This window comes from Gordionus sp. m RMFG-2023, chromosome 1, assembly GCF_954871325.1.
Source record: "Gordionus sp. m RMFG-2023 chromosome 1, tfGorSpeb1-WG-v2, whole genome shotgun sequence".
Classification (NCBI taxonomy): Eukaryota; Metazoa; Nematomorpha; class Gordioida; order Chordodea; family Parachordodidae; genus Gordionus; species Gordionus sp. m RMFG-2023.
Genome location: NC_088775.1, coordinates 70,543,139 through 70,562,619, shown reverse-complemented (window position 1 = coordinate 70,562,619; position 19,481 = coordinate 70,543,139). Strand labels below are relative to the sequence as shown.

Below are 19,481 nucleotides of genomic sequence, written 5' to 3'. Positions count from 1 at the left end.
TTGGGGATCACGTAGAGAGGCGAGCATATTTGGTTAGGAGATGTGGACAGCTCGATAATACCGGCGATAATTAGCTGCCTAATAATGTCTCGGTATTTGCCGTGTACCCTGACTGGACCAGAGTGATAAAATTAATTATTATTATTGTTATTTATTTTTAAATGGTCCAGTCTAGGTTGGAAGCCTCTTCTCGACTCTTCTTGTAAAGTTGGACATGAGAGGTCCTAAGGAGAGTCGAGCGGTGCTGATATTCAGCGTAGGAAGAGCCTCTAGCTGTTCATCCGTGAAGATGCCGCGGCTGCCGGGACGGTTGATATCCGCGAGGATACCAGTTAAGTCGTGAGTAGCTGTGGATCCTACCTGGGGCATACCAGGATCATCCGTACTAAAGATTGTAGAATCCAGTTCCGAGATGATGGAAGCAGCTGAGTCATCGCTCCCGGAGCTGCTTCAGGGCAGAGAGGCAGATAGTGGGCTAGGCGTCCACCATTCCGGGATCTCTGAATCCTCTGACAAGAAGGACGGCGTGTCCGAGTCGTCGGCAGCGTTGGCGGTCGGACGCATCAACGGGGGTGGTTGATTATAGATTTCCGATACCACGTCAGTACCCGAGTCCGAATCGTTATCATTATCCGGGGAAAACGGCTGATGCCTCAACATCCTAAGGAATATATTAACTTTTGCCAGCCATGGTGGATGTTGAGCTGTTTCACCCCGTGGAGCCGGTGGTCCGTCGCCCGCTGCAACCCCCCCCCCCGGAAGGGTTGCATTTGAGGAAGTAGAAGGAGAATTAGAATTAGTAGGTAGAGGAGGAAGAAGAAACGAAGGATTATTGATATTTGGGGCGAGACTACTTCCTTTTCTTGCCCCTGGCGGAGGCCGGTTCCTTCCTCTCTGGTCTCCTGTAGGTGCCCGAGGTAGATGGGCCTTAGCCCCTGTCGAAAGGGCCGGCTTTCGCGGTAGACTTTTATTTCTTCGCCCCCAAGGAACTTTTCTTGATAGGACGCGTCGTTGTTTATAGCTGTCTGCCAGTTCCAGTGAATGGCTAGCGCTAGGACACGTATTCGCTTAGTCATCTCCTCCATGAGTCTGGTGTCGGAGGCTTCGTTAATGATTTCCAGCACATTGGCTATGTGCTTAATCTCATGACGGTCCCGGACACTGGCTTTGCATTTTGGCTCGTGCTTAATCTCATGACGGTCCCGGACACTGGCTTTGCATTTTGGCTCGAGGAGATCTTGTTGGAGTCCCGCCCATACTTTACGCATTTTATCATACTTTTCTGCCAGAGTTAGAGGTACAGTTGGGGAGGCAGCATTCATAGTAGGATCCGATCCGACACGATTTAACAGCTGATTGATTTTTAAAATCTGTTTATGAGATTAATTTATTTTTAATAATATTAATTTTATCTTTAATTTTATACATGATAATAACCTAAGAAATATTGGTTTTAATAAAGAAAAATTGATTCTCATAAACCGATTTAAAAATTGATCAGCTGTTAAATCGTGTCGGATCGGATTCCACTATGAATGCGGCCTTAGCCGATTTTTAGGCTTACCTAATTAGGCTTAGGCGATTTTTAGGCTTAGTTTTTAGCCGATTACGCAACACTAGTTACATGCTTATTAAATAAACAATACATAATAAAATATTCTTAAAACATTCGCGTTTATGATATAAGAAACTTCGGTTGGTAAATTCATATTGAATATATTAATTTCACTTAAAATGAATTCACAATTTTCGCGGTCATACGGTCGCTATAATAATTTCGGGCAAATACATTCGCGGTAGAAAACTCGCTATAAATGGTTCAGGATTAAAGTTTCGCTATAACGAGTTCGCGATCAAAGTTTCGCTAAAATGTATTCGCGGTTTAGGTTTCGCGGAAATAAATTCGTGATAATGAGTTCGCGATCAAAGTTTCGCCAAAATGTATTCGCTATAAAGTATTCGCGGTTAAAGTTTCGCGAAAATAAATTCGCTATAAAGAGTTCGCGATAAAAGTTTTGCTAAAATGTATTCGCTATAAAGTATTCGCGGTTAAGGTTTCGCGGAAATAAATTCGCTATAACGAGTTCGCGATCAAAGTTTTGCTAAAATGTATTCGCTATAAAGTATTCGCGGAAATAAATTCGCGATAATAAGTTCGCGATATTCTTCGCTATAAATGTTCGCGGAAAAAAATTCGCGGAATTGGTTTCGCTATATTACCTTCGCTATAAAATTCCTTCGCGATAAACGACATTCGCGATAAAAGTTTCGCTGAATTGACCTGATACGGTTAAACTTTGAAATATTCTTGAACAATCCGTTATCGCTTGAACCACCATGAGGTCACTGTAACTAGATGTCTGCGTTTTTTTACAGCCCGAGCACACACTTTTTAATTCAACACCTAGGCAAAATTCGACAATTTGAATATTATAGTAACCAAATAAAATTTATGTGAATTTATTCATCGCCACCTTAAATTAAAGTTTATTTGATGGCTATAATCTAATCAAGATATATATTAAGTTGCATTTTATTTAATTTGTAAGAAATATTATAAAAAAAGTTAAAATACAATCGAATCTAAAAATTATAAATAATTCCATATTTTCATATTTGTTATTAGCACATCGACCCTTTTTCATATATGCGTTTGATTTCGGAAATTTTGTATACCATCAGTAGTATATTAAATTTCAAGATATTGTCGTGGGATTTGGAATGATGCTTTTAATATTAATATTTCCATATATTGAGTCAATTTTTCCAAAATATTGGCAACAATCAACAAAGCCATCCCCATGAATTGCATCAAATGATCTCAAATCACGTCCACAAAACATGAGCATAATTTGGCATAACTTTTGAGTTTTTTGGGATCAGTACCAAAAAGGCTATCAATTGTTAATTGAGTCTTTTTACTCTTTATTGTAAATACACATTTATGCCTTTTTAGCTTATTTGTGCCTAAAATAATTTAATAATATCATATATTTTATGTATAAATATACTAACCTGTTGATATGAAATTTATATTTTGAAATGCTTAAAAGTTTATCTTGCCACATTAAAAATTCACATTTTTACAAATTATTCTGTATAAATGTTATAATTATATAAAATAAAATTAGCTATGATATTACAAATTTTAGCATAATAAATATACATAGCTGTGCAAAATTGTAATTACTTGAATGAATATGTATTATTAATCATACAAAATAAAAGTTTTACTTGAAAAGTTCTAGGTGATTATGTCAAATTATTAATCATAAATATAAGAATAATAAATCTGCTGATAAATTAATTTTTTGTAAATTCTCCATGACTAAAAGAATATTTCTTTTTTGATATCCTTGTTTGCTGAATATTAGAATTGGTTAGATGGTTGAAGGGTATCATTTAAAATATTAATTATATTTTTTGAGAATCATGATTTTCAAGTTGCTTGGGTAATATTGTTGCATGTGGATTAATTTACCTTTGTATTTATCCTGAATATGTGTATTTATCTTATATCTTATCTTATCTAGCACGTTGGTCATAGACCTGCCCAAAATGAGCGAACTGCCGATTTATTTCTCAAGGATACCAACAAACCTTGTATCCAGTTGTAATTTAACAAATATGAATGAAACTTACCCTTTCGGATATTGTAATAGTGAGACTTAGTAATGAGTATTATAAAAGAAAATATAAATTTAGTAATCTTATCTATTTTTGAATCCAGAATAACCACATCAATAATATAGAATGAGTTAAGAATATTTGAATCCATAGACATCAATAATATAGAATGAATTAAGAAAATATAGTAGTTCCCATTTCATCTTTAAATTTTAGTTCATTGATTCTATAAAAAAAACATATGATTAAATAAAAAATTAAATACTAGTTCAAAATATACTGCAACCACTTATCAATAATTCCAGATAAATTAATAACACTTGTTAAATCATATTCTTCCAAAATTATTGAACCGGATGAACCGCACTTTTTTTGAAAAATTATTTTAAATGTAAACCTGTTGAATACCTCTTAAATGAAAATAATAATTTTAACTATCATATGTTATTTCACAGATTAGAAATAAATTAAAAAAATATTTAGTCATTTAAAAATATACCTTAATAATTATTATTCCTAAATTATTATTTTAATAATTATTATTCCTTAATTATTATCTTAATATTATACAACAAATTTAATATACTTTGAATATAATATATTACTATTAACAACGCAAAATTGGACTATATACTATATAATTAAAATTTAATCTTTTAATTGCGAAAAATATTAATTTTTTCAGTCCCAAAGCTTCGTAATTATCGGGTTTTGACTCTATAAATGAAAACTTTTTCCAGACCTCAGATTTGCCCTTGGCTCTTACTTCATATTCATTGCTCTTATTCATTACACCAATTTAATTTGGCATCCATTAAAATAATTTTTTTAATATGAAAATATGAGGTTAAAACTTTTGTAAAGTGCTAGAAACACTCATGTTTAAAATCACTCTTTTTGGACTATTTTAATAAGTAAATTTATTACTTATTATTCTATTATAATGTAATTACATACCTGAGTAAGTTTTTACCAGTGTATTTTTAATAATGATATATTAAAAAATGTTTTATAATTTAATTTCATATTTTTTATAACTTGTCAATCAAAAAACATAAATTTTCTATAAAATTAAAATATTCAAATTAGAATCAACATTTATTTCAGAAATGACAATTGATAATGAGGATAGTAAATTAAATATTTGAATTTTAGATAACTTTTTTAGATTATGAAGAAATTAAAAACTTCATATTATACAAAAAATCTCCAAATTTACTATGCGCAATGATAAATAATATCACCATACACACGGGGAAGTTATTATAAACACTACTATAAGAGAACTTATTAAATCAGTTCACAGTGGTTGTGATAATAATATTATTCCTCAATAAAAGATGTTTTTACAAAGAAGATTGTGAAAATCACTAATAAATTATATTAAAAAGAATATTACATTTTTACAATATAGCAGCATATTATTTTTTTTATTAAAAAAACATCAAATAAATAAATTTATTTTCATTTCAAAATAAAACAATATAAATAAAAAATATTAAATCATATCATGTTTATTTGTTGATAATAATAAAATATTTACATTAAATATAAATAAAATAAATTATTTTACTAAAATAAATAAATAATAATTAATGCTAGGCATCGATGCAGAATTTTTGACTAATTTATTTTAGCCAATTTTTAGGCTTAGCCGATTTTTAGGCTTTACCTAATTAGGCCTAGCCGCTTTTTTCACCTAAAATCTCGGCTAAGCCGTTTTGTAGTCGGCTAAAATTAGCCGATTACGCAACACTACATGTAACCTCTATCTGATGTGATAGAAAATATATTAATCTTCCTGCTCATGGTTGTAAGTATGGAGCGGACATTTTGGGTTAAGTTTTTACCAGAATAAGTTAACCCTCCCCCCAACATAAAATTTAAAAGTGTGCTTTATGTCATTTAAAGTAATACTTTATTTCTAATCTAGATAAAAAAAATATACTGAAAGCTAAGAATTATTTATTGATTTTCTCAGATTATTTTAATTATAGAAGATTTTACTGATAATTAATGCCTCCTAATTACAATTTTGAGATAATGCACATCGATATAACTTTGATATAATAGTAACTAATTCATTTGAATATTATGACCTTTCCTTTTTCTTCTATTCGCATTTTAATAAATAGAAATAACTGCAAAGTTATGATTAATCAAAAAAAAATTCAATATATTCTATTAGATTACATAAATTTGTAATATTTATGAAGAATAAATTATGGAATAAATTATTAGATCTTCAATTATTTTAGTTTTTTATTTTTGGTGATTTCACAAGTCTAACTAAACAATATAAAAAAAAATTAAAAAACGTAAAATAGTTTTCATCATTTTTTAAAATAATACCAGTTCAATTTAAATCATAGCGGTTTTATGAAAACATCGCTAAACGCTTCTACTCAATTTGTAAGCACTTCTCATTTTTTCTAATAAAATGGAATTAAATAAATCAGGATTTTTTGAAAATAAATAGAAAATGTTCCAAATCAAGAAAATAAAGATATTTCAATATCGGGAAATCAGGGCAAAATGGGTTAAGTGTTTATTTATTTACTTTTACATATTTTACCACGACAAGGGTGGGGGGGGGGGGTTGTTAAAAACTTTTTACGAATTTTGAGAAGAGTTTATAAATGAAGGATAATAAAAAATAATTATAAAATGTGGCTATATTTTAATTCTAGATTAAATAGGTGGCTTATTCGATTTTCTCATTTTGTAAATTGCAAAAATTTTTAGGCCCGGCCATACCTCCCATATTCTAAGAATGAGGTGGGATTTTTAATGACTAAAGGATAAAAAGCGGGAAAGCGCGACAACTGCAATCCTTTTATATATAAATATTGGTGAATAATTTTTTTCAAATTATAATTTACAAATTTAAATTTGAATTTGAATATTATCCATATTTATAAAGTCAAAATATATAAAAATTAGATCCAAATCTACATATTTATCGGAAGGAATTTATTTTATTTAAAAGTTTATTATATATGAAAATAAATTTTAACTCTTCGCAATTTATGTCAAAATTCTGCTTTACCATTAATTCGGCCTCTAATAAATCAAATGAAACCGAAGAAGGATTTTTTTGCCTAATCATATTCATTAAACTCATCTCTGAGCCAGCATTTGAATGTAGAATTAAAAATAAATTTTTAGATATTTTTTAGGCTTATATTTACATTTTTATTTAATTCTTTCAAAATATTCTAACTTGATCGTATCATTCAAAATCAAAGGTTTAAGCTATTTATATCTATAATTACCATAATAGTTTGATAATTCTGAGTAACTTCTTTATATGCTTCAACTTGTGTATCAGAACAGAGGAATAGACAGGATTTATATATTTTAATATCAGCACCCTTAAATTTGGCGGCTGAATAGTTCTACGAACTAATTGTAAATTATATCAATATTTCTTGCTTTATTTGTACCAATTGAGCATTTAAACGAGTATAGTAGCTCGTAAAAGGAAAAAACTATTAGTAACAAAATTTTGGCAAATCTATGATTAAGCGACGGAAATAATTTATTCAGAAAATTTTATCGATGTTCCGTATTAATTATAATTTAATTCGTTTAATAGACAGTATAAAGAAAAAGTTTATTAGCAAAATAAGAAAAATTGCTTAATTTGGCATTATTGATGGAATGGAAAATAGCTGGTTTGCTCTAATATTTATTAATTCTTCAGTCATTTTTTTCACACACAAAAAGGTAACCGTACTATAAGAGAAATAAAATCTATATCTCCCATTAAAGCGTAAAATCAACCAAATTTCTGGAAGCATTTAATCTGGAACTTAAATTAATAATTGAAATTCATTACATTGATTCTTCAATTCGTTTGGTAGATAGTTTTTAACGACAAAATAAGATAAAATTGCAACGATTGGCAACATGCGAAAAAAACAAATATTTTTAGGTGAGCTCATACCATAGAAATGCCAGATTATTACTTACTATTCCATCAATCAGTTTTTCTAGTCAATAAACAAAACTAGTTTTAATAAGAGAAATAGACAATAGCAACCTTTAAGTATGAACAGGGTTGCCATGTCTCTCCCCATCAGCGGGACTCCCGCATTTTTTAGTTTACACGCAGATATCTCTCTCCCGCAAAACTACCGCAATTGGAAATCTCCCGCAAAAATCTACCGCAATTTTTTAATTTCTCCAGCAATTTTTAAAAAAAAGTATTTTAACGTTTTTAATATGTAAATAATAATTTTGAGACATTAATTGATTATTTTTATATTTTTAAATTAAATTTTAAATATTTATTCGAAAAACATGTCTAGTTTGTAAATTTCTTTCTATCCTGTTTTATTTTTATCCAATAATAAATCAACATTATTTCATTAATATTAGTCAGTACAGGGGAGTATATCAACATCGATTGCAATAAAAAAATATTCGTAAAATGAAACTATATTTGCGGAAATCGTATACATCTATTATGTAGTTCAACATTCACAGAGCTCTATATATATCATTACAATGTGGGTCGAATCTTTTTCTCATGATATTTAACGACTCCAATATAAGTGCAAACCTTACTTGTGGCAATAAAAATGAGCAAGGCTATCACAAGTGTTTTGGTACCTGAATCCTAGAGGTCAATTCTAGACGATTTGAAAGATGGGCATCCATATGAAGAGAAGATAAGAGAAGAAGGGAAATGATCCTTTGCAATTTCAACAAGAATAAGAACATTTCAATAAAACTGTTAAAAAAATTTGCTCAAATAGTGAAAAATCCAAAGATGTAGCTAGCCACATAAGGGTAAATATAGCTGATTCAGGGTTATCAATGATTTGCATGCCAGCTTTCTGCGCTGATAATGCCTCTGTAAATTTTGGCAAAAACTAAAGTTACCGAATTGAGGCAGCACAAATGAATTAATACCAATTGGCTGTATATGACATATATACTACATAATTCTTGCAAGAAGGAAATGAATGTACTATCTGTGGATGTCGAAATAATTTTGATGAAATGTTTTAATGAATTTAGTTCAACTAAAAGAGTTAATGAATTAAAAGAGTTGGTGAAGTGGTCTGAATTGGAATGGTGTGAGTTGTTGCGACATATACCTATCAGGTGGTTGTCATTAATACCTGCCATCGATAGAATTTTAAAATTTTACAAACCCTTAAAAAAATACTTCTTAAATAAAGATTTTAAAGGCTGTCCTAAAATTTTAAAAAAATTTTTCTAGTATGAAATGGCAGAAGTATATTTGGGATTCTTTTCACATGTAGGAAATCTACTGCATGCAGTAATATTCAGTTGCAATCAGAATATTCTTTATTAAAAATGATTCACAAAATTATGCTACAGCTCTGTTCATCTCTATAGTTAAAAATTGATAATAAATTTTATGGCGCTATTGCTAAAAATATTATATTAAAATGTTCAAATAATACTCTAATTAGAAAAATGAGAGAAATCGGATTTAACAACATTAGAGAACGAGCTAATGGTTAAATATGTATTAATCTCAATAACGACTGTTAACATTTAGTTCTATTACTTAGATCTCAAATAAAATATAATTATGTTTTAGCAAGGGCGCCATAAAATTTATTGTCAATTTTTAACTGTAAAGATGGACACATCTGCAGCATAATTTTGTGAATCTTTGTTAAGATTCTTCTGATTGCAACTGCACATTCTACTGGTGAAATCATTCCTAAATATACTCTGCCATTCATTATAAGAAATATTTTTAAAGGTTTATAAAATTTTAAAATTCTATTGATGGCCGGTATTAGAAACATATCGCAACCAACATTGTGCTGACTCACTTCTGTAAATACACTCTGTTTTTTTCAAATTCACGGAGGCATTATCAGATCAGAAAGCTGACATGCAATTTATTGATCATCTCGAATCTGATATTATATGGTTAGCTATGTCTTTGGATTTTTTACTATTTGAGGAGAAAAAATTTAATAGTTTTATTGAAATGACCTTAATTTTGTTGAAATAGCGGAAGATCAAGTGAAATCCCTTATTAGATGCATCTGTTAGAATTGCATATATATGCCCATCTTTCAAATCGTCAAAAATTGACCTCCTGGGTTTAGGTCTTAAAACGTTAATGATAGCCTTGCTCATTTGTTCTACGAGTATAATTTTCATTTATATATTAGAGTCTTTAAATATTATGGAAAAAAGATTCTACCAACATTGTGACGATAAATATCTCTGTGAATGTTGCACTACAAGATAAGTACAATTGCCGCAACTGTAGTTGCAGCTGTATTATATCCTATTCTTAATATGTATTTAAACGTGATACGTGATAATTAAGCGCCTATCCCTATAATGTTATATACACACACGGTAGATTTCCAATTGCGGTCGTTTTGAGGGACATTCGCATAAAATATATTTTTAATTGTAAAATTAAAATCGTTTTTTATATTTAAAAAAGATCGTTGGTTTTTTTTTATAAATTAATATATTTTAATAAATCAAGATGTTATTGATTTTGAAAAATAGTTACCGACTTTGTATTTATATAAATAATTATAAAAAATAATAGGCGGATAATTAAATCAATTCAAAATCCCGGCCGAAGGCCGCCCGCAAAAAATTTTTTTTTAGCAATTTTTATATTTCTACCGCAATTTTCATGTTTCTCCCGCATCTCCCTCAATTTGAAAATTTTGACCTGGCAACCCTGAGTATGAACCAAAAATTATTAGAATTTCAAAAATTATCAAATTTAGATTTAACAAAGAATCTAAAGAAAGCAATTATAATAAAAAAATTAAATGAAATTATCATTATTTATAAAATCAACTTTTTTCCTTATTTCAAAATATGAGGATAAAGATAAAAGGCTAACTCGATATTTTAGCCAAAAGAAAATTAAGCTTGGAAACTTTTCCGACAGATGACATAACTTGCGGCAACTTTGGAAAATGTTATATCAAAATGAGATGGATTGGTTATGGTAAAATTTAAAACAATTAGGATAGCTAATTATTTTCATCAAGCGAATAGGTTGAGCTATTGTTTAATAAAAAAAATTTAGATTATTTTTAATGCCGTAAAAAAAAATATAATAAAAAAAAATGATGTATTTTAATTTTAATTTTAGTTTTATTTTTATTATTCATGACATGACATGAAGCCACCCAAGCTCATTTACATTGTTATCAATTCAAATGAGAATATAGTATATTAAAAAAAGTTAACCAAATTCCAATATTTAAATGGAATTTTAAAGCTATATAACAAAAAAATTAATACAACCAATTTTTTTCAATTTTTATAGCAAGGTCAATATCGTAACTTGAACTGCGAACTCATTAGAGGAGCATCCTTAAAATTACAGGGGGGGAGGGATAGTTAGTTATGAAATAATTATCATTATTTGAAAAATTGGAAAGGGATAAAAGGTATTTTCTTTTTTTAAATTTATATTTGGTAGGAGGTTAAAAGTTTTGAGAGGGTTGAATCATTTATAGATATGCATACAAGCCCCTGATTATATTCTCCGCAGTCCTTTTCTTAAGTTAATATAGGAAATGGTATAGCGTATTATCTTATTTTAATAGATCCCTTTAGGTCATATTTTTTTATATCTAATTTATATATAGAATAAATATCATTAAAAAATAAATTTCATTATAAAAAGTTTTTTAAAAAATGATTTTTTTATTTATTGAATATGTTAAGGAAAAAGTAGAGCATTGACATATCATATAGTCTAAACCACTAGTTTGTTTGTTAAATATATAACTGAAGTGTAAAATTTTAAAAGAATCACTGATTTGAACAAAGACTGGTTAAAAATAAAATAACCATGGAAAAAAACATCTGACAAAAACACCCCGATATAACATGCTTAATAAATAAAAGGAAAATGTAATCCTCGTTTTAAACTTTGCTCTTTAGTGTAATACTTGAGTATTATTTTATAATAGTATTTTTCTAATAATGTTGCTCATCAAAAATGATCATATTTGTAAGGGGCAACAACTATATGACTCAAGGGCTAGGAATATGAATTTTAAAATAATTTTATAATTCATGACGAAAGGTAGTTATTTTTGAAATATTAATCGTGGGATTGATGTGGTAGAGAAAGGAAAAAGGTCTCAACCTTTTTCAGATGGTGATAGAAAAAAAAATTTGTTAGATTTTTATTATGAAGATGTTAAAGTATCTTATGATGCCTTACTAGCTGAATAACTATGTTTATAAGATTAACTATGGTTGATATAGTCCCAATAAATGCTATGGATGCTCTGCATTATTTCAAACACATTTTAGATTAAATTCCCAATGTATTAAAAGGGTTTATAAACTCTTCCCATTAGCAAACTAATGAGAGAACATTCTCTTTTTTAAGAATAATAACAGAGGCCTGCAGAAGTACCATTTGCAGGGCACGGCCCGGATTTTTTAAAATATTTTTTACGGCCCGGCCTGGGTGTTTTTTAAAATATTTTCAGGCCCGAGCAGGCTTTTTTTTAAAAATTTTTTAGGCCCGATTCGGCTTTTTTTAAAAAAATTTCAGGCTAGAAAAAAAATATAAATATTTGTTAGATTTTTATCATGAAGATGTTAAAATATCTTATGATGCCTTATTGGCTGAATAACTATGATTAAAAGATTAACCATGGTTGATACAGTCCCAAAAAATGCTATGGATGCTTTGCATTATTTCAAACACATTTTAGATTATACTCCCAATGTATTAAAATGATTATATATATTATCAGCTCTTTAGTAAACTAATGAGAGAACATTCTCTTTTTTAAGAAGAATAACAGAGCCTTGCAGAGGTACCATTCACAGGACACGGCCCAGATTTTTTTTAATAATTTTTTCCGGCCCGGGTTTTTTTTTAAATTTAAGGCCCGGCCCGGCTTTTTTGAAAATAAAATTTTCAGGCCCGGCCCGAATTTTTTTAAAATAAATTATATTTATTTTTGTAATAGCTAATAATGGCGATTTCAGATATTGAATGAATGATTGGATCTTTTGAATATTCTTAGGCATTTAACGCCAAGCAAGGATAGATAATTGAAAAATTAACTCAAAACATACAAAATACAATTATTCCTAAGAAACTTTTTGTGTATTAATTTATATTCCCAACATTTAAATTTTTTATACTTTATATATTTTAAAAGCTCAAAAATTCAAATTTCAATTTTGGGTCATTTAAGTGATTCATATCGTGGGTTATATTCACTTTATATTTTATAATTCACATTTATTTTAAGTTTTCCAATGCCGGTTTATATATATAATTTTTTTAATTCACATTAGTTTAAAATTGTGTATTAGAAAAGTTATTAGTCCTAATAAATTTGTGCTTAGTATTTTTAATTAACAATAATATTTCTTAAAAAATTTTATTATCCCCCCCCCCCCCCCCCCCCCCCCCCTCAGACCAAATTCCTGCGTACGCGCCTGCTATAAAGAGTAAACATATATTTATAATCCTCTATATTATATATAATTGGTTTTAAAATATTACGTAAAATGCCACTTTTACACTTTAATAAATTTTACTAATAATGCTTTTGATAATAAATAAAAGTAACAATTTGTATTAAACTTTAACGCCATCTATTTATTTTAAAATATTATTAAAAATTAAACAATTATTCATCCCAAAATGGATGTAATAAATTAGATATCTTTCTTTCTCTTTTTTTACGTGTTTTTAGGAAACTGGTTCTTATTTTATAGATACAAAATGTTTCATTTCTAATATGGCATCCTTGCCGTAAACTTAAGGCTTCAATATATTTGCACAATTTCTTCTAAAGATTTTTAGTGTTTTATCAATTTATCAAACATGATAAATTCTGAAATGAGTTAACATCGTGAGTTTCATGATTATGACTGCAAATTAACTAGCATTTATTATTTGTGAGGCTATGTAAGTTAAGATTATTATACAGATGCTGAGAGCATATGATAGTATATTTTAGATAAGCAATAATAATTAACTGCAGTCGTTTATATATCATTAAAAATGGAAGATAATCTTATCGAAATTTAATATCTCACAATAATTTTCTCGATTACTTAACTAGCTTCTATCATGTCATTTAAGAGGAAGCTCTAACCACCATATAGTTTTATGATTTGGATTGATCGTTTATATTCTCTACTTCAAGAATTGTTGATTTGGTTAGGCCTATAAATTTTTCCTTATTAGTCCATTCTATAAAACATTGTCTAAAATGGTAACAGAGAGTTATATTAGTGTCATGACCTTTTGTCAATGTAAGTTGCTAAGAATTATATTATATTATGTAGTTTTTAAAAAACTATTATCAATTGAGGCATATGTATGAATCAATTAACCTTTTTTATCACTTTTAATACCTTAGCTGTAATAAATAGATTTTATATTAAAAAATATTATTTTTAGAAATGTCTTGTATTGTTTTAATTATTTATATGCTAGTTTATTTTGTATGCATAATATAATAAATGACAAAATATGAAATTCAAAATAATTGTTCAGAGTTAGCAAATATTAAAAAAGTATAATATATTAATATAAAACCCGGCCGAAGGCCCGCAAATTAGGGGGTATGTAGGTCGAAGCCCCACATAAAAATTTCTTTAATTGAGCCTCCTGAGATTGTAAAGGCTAGCGATGCCCCTGATAAGAAAGATATGTAGAGTTATTTAAGTCAAAATTTAAAGATGTAGGTTAAAAAGAAAGAAATTATTTTGCGGTAGCTCATAATTTCGGACTAATTATTGTAAATATTAAAGGTTAGCATTTATAGTAGATAAGATATAATGAAGTTTGTGTTATAAATATTTAAAGGTGATAGTTTATGAAATTAAAAGAAGTTACTGGTAAACTTAGAAAACAACAGAATCTAATTTGGACTATAAGATTTTAGAATTATTATAAGTTATTAAATAATTAATCACTGGAGATAACTATGATAAAGAAAAAGTACCATAAATTGTGGAGATGAATAAATTTAATTGTAAAAATATATTATAATTGAAAATATGCGAAGATTAAAATTAGAGACTCGAATACAAATAGTTTGCTTAAAAGATATGATAATTTAAAAATTCGAAGAATAAGATTAAGACTAAAACGAATATACATTTATTGTTAAGAAATATGTTGATGTAATTAAATTCTTATTAAAGATTTACATTTAACTTTTATTTTAAGGGCTGCGAGAGAAAAAACAACCAATTATCTGATATGGGAGTAAGATACGCATAAGTTGATAATATTTAGTAAAATATTAGGTTGTTGATTAACCAAAAATTTCATAAAGAGAAAGGGCTTTCATCATTAGAAAATTTATGCCGTAATCGAGCTCAATTTAGAGATCGGAATTTTTATTTTGAATCATTAATGAGATTTAAGGTCAATTAGGCAACATTATTCTATTAATAGTAGAAAGAAAAACAAGCGAAAAATATGAAAATACTAAAGAAGAAATGATAAAGACTATTTTAAATTGTTTGAGGTTTTAGGTATAAGAAAATAGAAAATCAAAAATTACCTTAGAGCTTGTAAATAAAAGATACAAGCACAATGAATAAAGTTATTTTTTTTGAATAAGGAGGATATGGATACTACATACTTCGCAAAAGGAATTTTTTTTTGATATATTTAATTAAAATAAGACTCGTTGTGTAAAATGAGAAAAAAGTATGGAATTTAAAAGGTTTCAAAAAAAGAAGAATTTGAGATAGACATAATTGATTTGTTTTTTAACAAATCTGATAGTTATGAGAATCATGATTTTGGTGTGTTGAAAATTTATGATAGACATAATTGATTTGTTTTTTAACAGGTCTGATAGAGTTATGAGAATCATAATTTTGGTGTGTTGAAAATTGATGATAGATTTTTAACAGGTCGGATAGTCATGAGAATTATAATTTTATGTGTTTTAAAATTGATGATAGGCATAATTGTGCTCGAATTATGAGAATCATAATTTCGTGTGAGAATGGATGATAAACATAATTGAGTTGTTTTTTAACAACTGGTGTGAGATTTATGAGAAGATAAATCATTTGCTTTTCAACGAGAGTGAACGAATAGGAAAAATGAAAAATATGTTGTTTTTGAACAAGGAATGTAAGCCGCATAAAGGAGAAGAAAAGAAATAGATATTTAATTTTTCTTTAAAGAACATGTGCATACAAGGATTTATTAGTAAAATGAAATAAATGCGTAAAGCCACAAGAAAAAAAAACTTTTTGGGGTAAAAAATTTGGAACTAAGATCTTTATATTCAGGATTCAAGAGAATTTTAGACATAAATTCAGCTTTAGACATGGTTGACAAAAGATGTGAATTGATAGCTAAAGGACGACTACCTGCAAATGGTTCAATAAAGATATGGGTCTAGGCTTCATTGAGGGTAAGGGGTGGTAGAATTTGACATGATTATATAATTTATATTATATTTTGACTATGTAATTTTAAGATTTAATTTAGATAAAAAAGTGAGCAATATATTTCGAAGTTATGAAATTTAATAGATTATGAAAGGAAGAATTAGATTAGAGGCGATTACCTTATACATTAAGACGAAGTTACATAATTATATATTTTATTGGTATATTGGACAATGCAATATAAATTTGAGAATGAATCTAAGAAAAATGATAAAATATTTCAGAAGTTATAAGGGGTAAATAGATTATTTTTAGGTAGAAGTAGATTAGATGCGATAGATTACCTGACACCATAAGCAAAGATCAAATGGGAATAAAGAGACCTTAAGACAAAGTCGATATGTAGGCCAGTGCAAATGTCGTAGAAGACCCAGAAGTCTAAAAGATCTATATGGTTACAAGAAAAAGATGCAAAGAACCAATCAATTACCAGAGAACTTTGGAAACGAGCGACTATATAGAACAAATAGTCAAGGCATTCATGCTGCAATCGTTAATCGCTGACCAATCATCGCCAATTTTTTACCAAAACATTAGCATAGGATACTGTATTTGACAATCATAGGAACAAGAATTTGTGAGAAAACAATCGTTAATCGCAATTATCGTCAATAGTTTACCGAGATAAAGATCTAATCATTAGTTACAAGAGGACGTTATACTCAATCAAAGGCTAGAAAGACTAGCAACAATTGATAATTGTTGACTAGCAATTGAATCTGTGAAAGCAAGCGTTAATCTGGTTCGTCAATCGCTTACAGAGATAAAAGCTAATCGTTTACCGTGGGTTGACAAACAGAAAATTGTATTAAAAATTTTAATCTGTTATCAGATTAAATAAACTTTGCAAAGGTAATAGAGCGGTAATCGGATACAAACTGTCGTTAGAAGTTAAGAATAATAGACAAGTTACAGGCGTTGTTAGAACCTAGAAGACATTAAAGATTATGAAGAATAGATTTGGTGGAGATACAATATCAGTAAAATAGAAATCGAAAGAAAAGTTGGAGAATGGTAGGTCGAATTAAGGGAAAGGGTGTTGTGATTGTGATGATAAATTTGAAAAATTAGTTTATAGATATTTAGTCTGGATTATATTTTCTATATACATATATTCTAAAAGTTTTTTTTATATAAAGTTGAATATATAGAGTTCATTTAAAATTTGAATAAAGAGATATTATTATAATCCGACGAGTATTATTATATATTATGCAAATAATTATACTATATAATGGGATTTATATAGAAAGAAAAAACTTGTTACTTTTACTTTTTTATTTTTTTAGTTTTCTTTTAATTTTTCTTTTAATTAATTTTTATTTTTTTAACTTTAATTTTATAATGTTTTTACTGTATAATTTATTATTGTATAATTAATAGTTATGAATAAAGGAAACTTTAAATTATATTATTGTTTCAAAATTGATATTTTAATTATTTAATCTTATTTCTTTTTTTTATTTAGAAAGATAAAATCTCGCAAATTAACAGATTGATTTTATTTGTAATTAAATTGTATCTTCCCCTCTTTAGATAAATTACACTGTTTGAGGAAATAATATTCCTCTCGATTTTTTTAAATTTTTTTTAAAAATTAACGTATATAGAACGAATTAAATGAAATGCATTTATTTTTATTATTTACATTATAAATCAAATACATTTTATTAAAAAAAATTTTTGAAATGGATTGCCATTGCTTAAATACCGGCAAGAAATTAAAAGAATGGAAACAAAAATATAGTGACAATAAATTTTTATGTTAAGCAAATATTGATTCATTTATTGTAGATGAACCGGGAATGACAACGGATTGGGTATGCATGAATATATTTTTGTTTTTAGCCACATATACTCTGAAAAAGGAGAGCGTGTGTAGACATATGTAATTAGAATAATGTAAATAAATGCCAATTAAATTAAGCTAGTTTTAATTGGTTAGATTTTATAATTATTGTATAATATGTATTGAGTATATTATTTTATTCATTCATTTCAATGATGGAGAATTATGAGATATATTTTTAGTTTGCAGGGAAATTAAAATGGAGTTATATTTTATTCGTGATATACAATATATTTTTATTCAAATAAGACGATTAAATTAGAGTCTTATAATTTTTTTATCGCCTGAGATGCACGAACAACCATGCTTTTTTAAGATATTATATTATAGATAAAAATTTATTCGACAAATTATTATCATTTTTTTGAAATAAAAAAAATTACTAGAAATATGCCTAGGAAATCGATTTGAAAGAACGTTTGGTCTGAAATAGCCTAAGATTTGTAAAATCGTACTTTAATGGAATACAATTGATATAATTTTTATTTATAAAATGCAAGACTTTTTGTACAAATTTATCCTTTCCCCTTTTCCTGGATGTCATGTTATGAATTTAAGTAATCCAAATAAGTTAATAAATGACTAACCTTGGGAATAACTGGCGTGCAATATCTGCTGATTAAATAACTAGCGATTAACCAATCGATAGGTTTATCCAGATAGAAAAGACCCATGTAGGAAGCTATTAAGGGAATTTCGTTGTTACGGTATAATTTCCCTTTTTTCGCCATTTTTAAAAAAAGACAATCTTTTAAAGTGATCAATGATCAAAAAAATTAGCATTAATTAATGAGACATGCATAGTAGATTTGATTAGACTTTATAGGGATCTTATTTTTTGATTATATTAATAAAGTAATTTTTGGATAGGACTTGTAAACCATAAAAAATGGTCAATATAATGATAGTTAGATGGATTTAGAGGTTTCTAGAATTATGAATATGAAGTAGTTTGAGCTATTATTGGTAAGTATACCATTTAATCGTTAATAGTTATTTTTCTCCATATTGGCTAAAATTAAAAAAAAAAAATTTATACTAAAACCTAACCACTTAGTTTAATTTTTTGGGCTCCAAATCAAAACATTTATTATTCCATTTTCTATATCCAAACCTAAGAATTTAAAAAATAATACCATTGCTAGAAATGAAATATTAGTTATCTCCTCTTTGAAATCTGGCAGAGTTTTGTGTCCTATTCATAGTTCTGTTTAAATCAATACCCATTTTTTAAAAGTCCAACACTAAATCGACACTGGAAAATAATCAATGTCAAAATACATCCCTGTTAACTTTTCCGATGAAAATTCAACCATGGATTCTCCAATTGTTTTTAGTATAATGTTCAGGCTCAAGACTCCCAGGAGTGGGAGGGATCGACTATGATCAATATTCCAGGTTAGGAATAGGCAGATCGATTGATAATTCTAAATATATTGTTTAGAGGAGTGCCGTTCTAAAACAAAATATTGTAGATAATTTAAAAATTTGTTTACATTTGAATAGAACCCTGATTTCCTCAACAGATAAAATTTTACTTAGCTAATATAGTGGGTTG

The 19,481-nt window shown here is 28.0% G+C and overlaps 1 long non-coding RNA gene across 1 annotated transcript; it reads right to left on the bottom strand.

Annotated features, from left to right (window-relative positions):
- Nucleotides 1-767: 767 nt before the first annotated feature.
- LOC135924352 (uncharacterized) lies at nt 768-3,653 on the bottom strand. The gene is made up of 3 exons (XR_010571328.1): nt 3,235-3,653; nt 3,016-3,095; nt 768-2,967 (listed from the first exon to the last, which is right to left on the bottom strand). It is a non-coding gene; the product is annotated as an uncharacterized LOC135924352 (long non-coding RNA).
- Nucleotides 3,654-19,481: the final 15,828 nt, after the last annotated feature.